The following is a 6000-nucleotide window of genomic DNA, read 5'->3' as shown; positions in this document are numbered from 1 at the left end:
AACTCCACGAGACAAAGGAACACTACAGGATGGGGCAGCATGCTTCTCATGAGGTGCTGTGTCACCAGCTTCTTCCATAGCTTTTGCATTCTGTGAGGAACACTGCCCAACTACAGTGGTTTTGGCTGGAAGGCAAATGGTTTCATAGCTTGCTTTGACAATAAAGAGATTCAGTGACATCAGTGGAACTCCTGATTTTGCCTCTGTCCTTCCTACTGAGCAAAGAGATCTTAGTTTCTTCAGGTCAAAATTAAGAGTATATTACTTTTACAATGGCATGACAACAACTAACATGTTAGTCAAACCCAAAGCCACAACTGGGCTATTTTTAATGAGACCTGAAAGCCTTTCTTGACAAAAATGCTATGTTATCAGCTCAAAATGAGAGCAAAGACTCTACAAAGGCAGGGCACTTGGCCACACGCACTTATGATAGAGCTGCTGAGGATCTAGACTGTCATTTTGGAGCACTTTCAGTCATACAGGAGAGTAGGTTGTTCACAGTACGCTTAGAAAAAAAAGTACTACCAGCATTTACCCTCTTCCTGAGGCTGCAGTGCCAGCTCCTACACAGCCCATCCAAACATAATTCTCTGTTGTCTATTAAACGCAGACTTATAACCATTTTTTTTTTTCCCCTCTATTCCCTTAGCATTACTTCTGGAAGAGATTTCCATTCAAAGAAATGAGACATAGCACGTCTGTAAGTAGCAGTAATGCACGGAATGTGCTTTGCTTTACCTTTCTGGCTGGATTTGTTCAGATTGCAGAAAGTAATCTGCATATGTTGCCAGCTCTATTTTATTAGTGAGCATTATCTAGAGAACAGGGTTTCAGAAGGCCATGTGTCCTTTCTACATGGATGAGTAGTTGGCTATTCTAGATGTGCCAGTAAGCGGTAACTGGGAGAAGTAGCAGCCAAACAAGGTAACCTCAGAAGACTAAAGGAAAATCGTCTGGGAGAAGCAGGCAGGGAGCAGGGATGGGACTGGTACTGCTGCAGTGATTTCCTCAGCAGGCTTCATTTGTGAAACAGCTGGTTTTTGTTGACATGTGAGCCCTGCAGACAACGCCATCATTTCTATAGCCGATCTTAAACCAGGATCAGTACTCACACAGTGTTCTCATCCATAGAACGGATAACATTTAAGCTTTGTAAGCTTTTTGAAGAATTAATAGATGCAAAGTATTCAAGAAAATATATTTCATAGCACAGGTTTATGCCCACACTGTTCAGCTCACAAAGTAGACAAAACGGATGAAGATGCCTCAGTTATAGACTTTTCTTCTAATGATCATTATGCCACTGTGAAAACTGTACATACACACGTTTATATAGCAATCATTTCACACGGAAATTAAGCGAGTCCTTTAGCTTTATTCCTTATGTGTAAGCATGCAACTTCTTTAAGCGCTTCTATGAAGCTTGCAATGCAGTTTCAGATAGGTGGGGAACTGTGTCCAGCTCCTGCAGCAAGAGGAGTTAAATAAATGTTCTTCCAGGACTGCACTATTTCTGAAATCGCTGACCTGCTAAGATGTTTGCTTTTCTGAGAGCACAACATGCAGTGCAACATCCACTTCTCTCTTCCACTTTCTGGAACCATTATATCGAACATTCGATTCCTTCCAAAGTCTCCAGGGCATTTATGTGACTGCACACTCAAGTCCGCAGACAAGGTTGAAGTTATCAACTGCAATGTTTGCTTCTGTTGATCCTAAGATGCTGCTGTCCACATTACGGACAGTCTCCTGAAAAGGTATTTGTACTAAGTCACCCTCAGTTCTGTCAAGAGGCACAGAAGCCTTTGATGCTGCCACTGCCATTACGCTTCTACACCAGAAAAAGGTAGGATTCAAGTAGGCCTAAGGTGATGAAAAATGGTGGAAACCACTTTCCTTCCTGTATATCCGGTCTAAAACACTCAAACAAAGATATATACCATTGCATCTGGGAATCCTTCAGATGCCCTCAATACTACATGTTAAATTGGAGAGATTCCTTGAACCAGGTATAGTACTGGGACAGAGGTACTATTATCTCTTATGTATTCTTTCTGAAAATGCACAACAAGCAAATGTAACTCTGACCTGTACTCTGGTCCTTTACACAGAATTCAATCCATTATCTGCAACTCAGGCTAAACCATCTATTTTTGAACACATAGCAGGCACCTTAACAGCGGTACAGTCACTGATATCAGAAATCCTAGCAGTACTATCCGCACAAGGCAGGAAAATGATGTGAATTTATGGGATGCTGATATCCAGAGAAGTAGGAGATGCAGTACATACAGGATCCACAGCAATGTACAGAAACACACTGCATACAAGCAGTTACAGGAACTGCTAGAAGAAACAAATATTAGCTTACAGCTTTTAAAAAGGAACCTGCATGGTTTGACAGAAGGACAGTCTTGCCCTTTGGCTGAATACAGCCAAATATGTATGACTGTCACCGAGAAGTATCCATCTCTTCCTCGACAACACAATGCTAGAAAATGAACTGTTTCTCATTTGTACAGAGAACTTTCCACATCTTCAGCAACTTGCTACCTTCCTAATGAGGCATGGTGCTCAAGAGAGATTACAAGTACTGCAAACTATCAAAAGCAGTCCTTACAGAGAGAAAACCCTGGTGTTTGGTTACTGTTTTACTGGCACTCTAGGATTCAGAATGATCAAACACCTATGGCATGCTCTATTATATGCTGTATTACAGCTCTGCAGCACTACTCATTTTAGCATTTACTGAGTGAATATAAGCAAGCAGTCACAGATTAGTAAAGTCTTTACTGTACACTCACCGAGTAGCACCTTTCTCTGGATACAACTACTAGGACTATCAGAAGAGCTAACTGTAGGCTCCACTCTGGGAATAACACTTCCTAAACCTTTTTTCTTCCCCCAGCTTTTCTCAATTTGCAACTGTCTTGATATAGAAAGGGCTATTTAAATGTGATAAAATGTACAGAATGAAAACAATACCACACAGACTTGCCTACTCGGATGGTAGTTTTTTTGGAACAAAGTCTTTAAGGAGGTATGACCATCCACCAAGCTGGGCTGCAACATGCATTGCAGAGACTGTGCTGCATGCAGCCCAAAGACCTCTCCAAGCTCCACACAGCATCAGGGCTCAGCAGGGGACAACTTCTAACCCAAATTGTCTTGTGCTACCAAAACCTTAGCGTTGACCTTTTGGTGAACATAAAATTGTAGCATCCATTTAGATCACTACTTTCCGAGACCATTTGTCTTTCTACTCCTAGTCATCTTTACTCCCCCTTCAGGAGTTTCAGAGGCTCTTAAGTCTTTTACATTATTATTCTCATTATTTATGTTTCCGTGAATTTTACTTTTCTTGAGACAAATTAAACCCTTTATTAAATATGCCTCGAAGTTCACTGAAGGAATGCTGCTGTAAACAAAAGGCATACTCTTCTAGAAGTCAAAAAGCAAGGCAGTTCCAAGAGAAAGTCAACATGGTGACCTCAAATTTGTGTCGGACACAAATTTTAAAAATATTCTAACTCAGCTTATTATAGCTGTAATTTGAAATAGCATTTCATTGCAAAGTTTAAATACTGTTGGACAAACTTGCATTAAACTCATCTATGGCACCATTTAAAAAGTCTCTGGTTCAACTCCATGCAAATCTGGTGGTTTCCACAAGGGATAAGGTGGATCTGGGAGCGTGGATTCTCCCAGATGCTGATAAGCGTAGAAGTCATCAGGTAGGTCAAGATGCTTCCACCACACAGGTATGAGATTAGACTCCTTTAAGACAAATCTATCTCACCATTTTACTGAAGTATGAATAAAAATCAAAATGAAGAGCAGCAGTAGAACTTTCAAGAACTTCCTTGAAGCTGAGGATTTTAATTGTTTGAAGTCTTCTATGGCATAAGGGTGATTGCTTTTATAACAAAATCCTTGATGCTATCTTATTTCTTCTATTACAGCATAACATTTAGATCATGTAACTGTTCTAGAGTTTCCAAATATAAGCAACTGATTATTCACAGAACTAAATGGGTGTAAGGGATGCATATACTCACATTCATTCATTCATTTCCAATAGCCCAGACAGTCTGCTACTCACAAAAGGTTTGCATTCAATCCTACAAAGTTTTCACAAGAAAAAATACATCTCATGTTATCCGTAGTACTTAAGGTTTTGAGTAGTATCCTTTTTCAAGATGTTATTACTTCTCTTTATCTCCTTAAAATCCTCAGCACAAATACTTTTGAAGCCTCTCTTGCACACTCTTCTTCTGAATCAGATCTTCTGAAGCATTTCCATTTTCAATAAAACAATCCATCCTCTTCTGTTCAACAATTATACACCCAAATGTACTGAAGTCACTAAATAGATGTTTATTTTACTTGACCTTGAAAAAACATAAATTCCTCACCATACCAACATAGGAGTAATTAGTGAAGTAACTACTTCTGTGTATGTGACTAGTAAAATACAATTCTATGTCTCTTTTTTTTTTTTAATAGAAAAATTAGAGAAGGAGTAGAAAAGAGACAAAAAATAATCTAGGAATGTGGAAAAAAATATAATGAACACCATACAAACCTTTAGTTTTAAGAAAAAAAAAAAAACAGTTTGAGAAGTAATCTGATTACAGTGTAAAAGCACCTTCCTGGAGAGAAAATAGTGAGTACCAAAGAGCTGTTTAATCTATCAGAGAAAGGCATAACAAGAATCAATGACTGGAAGCTGAAGGCAAACAAATGCAAATGGAAATAAGGTAGAAAATGTTTAGCAGCAGGAATGATTACCACTTGTATTATCCCGGTACCTGGTAGCCAAGTCATGGATCAGGGCTCCCCCACACTGGGTGCTTAAAAAAAAAAAAAAAAAGAGAAAAGAAAGAAAGAAGAAAAATGAAATCTAGAAAAGGAAAACAACCCCTGCCAAAAGATTACAATCAGCACATGAGATGAAATTGCATAATAAAATCAATCACAATATCACCCAATAGGACAGAAAACATTTTCAAGGCATGGTTTCAAGATACAAGGCACTGGGCTCAGATACCAGCTTAAGGTGTTCTGCCTTGCCAACTGATTGTCCTCACAACTTCTTTACAACAAAGAGAAAAATCGATTCATTAAAAAGAGGTGTTAAAAGCAAGGGTTCCATTTTTTCTTTACAACAAAACGCCAGTGCAACTGAGGTAATTTTGCAAGTGTTCTGATTTCAATGAATTTCAATGAATGCCTTGACCAAAATTTTCCTACCTGTGTATCTCACTATCAACTACAGGGCTGTTTACAGGACATTTGAGTTTGCTGCTTTGCTTGTGGGCAAAATCCGCATAACCCAGAGAAAAATATCCAAAAGCAATGCATGAGGTTGTTTCATTTTCCTCACAGAAAATCACCAGCCCAGTCATCAAATCTGTAAGGATAAGACAGAATATCAACTGAAATTAAAACCTAGCTCATGGCCCAGAAAACTTCTCTGGGGCAAAGTAAACAAACCAACCAACCCAAATAAACATACTGGCAACCCTCCTCCTACCCCTCAAGAAAAAAAAAAAAAACCACACACAAAATCAACCTTATCATCCTTATCAATTGCAGCCTAAAAGACAAAGAGATTAACTTGTGTTTCCTGATACCATTTCTCTGCCAGTAGGGCCTACACACCACCTGCGGTAGTTCAGAAACACAGGAGGCCACCGCTGTTTGACTGGGAAGAAAGGGGAAAGCTGAGAGCAATACTTTTTCTAAAGTTATTTTTCACATGTTTTTGAGATCAAGAATCACATGGATTACCCCGAAACTCATCAGGGAGAAAGCTGGGACACCTGAGCAGTGCCTTCTCTTATTTTCTGTCAAAAAACATAGATAGCAGAAAACACCTTTGATTTCCACTTTTTTTTTTTTTTTTTTTAATTGATGCTATTAGCAGCAACAGCAACACACCAAACACCCCCAATGTATATCACACCACGAAGCCCTTAAAGATTCATTTTTGGG

The sequence above is a fragment of the Meleagris gallopavo genome, chromosome 1 (genome assembly GCF_905368555.1).
Source record: "Meleagris gallopavo chromosome 1, MGAL_WU_HG_1.1, whole genome shotgun sequence".
Taxonomy (NCBI): domain Eukaryota; kingdom Metazoa; phylum Chordata; class Aves; order Galliformes; family Phasianidae; genus Meleagris; species Meleagris gallopavo.
Note: the sequence above shows the minus strand (reverse complement) of the source record.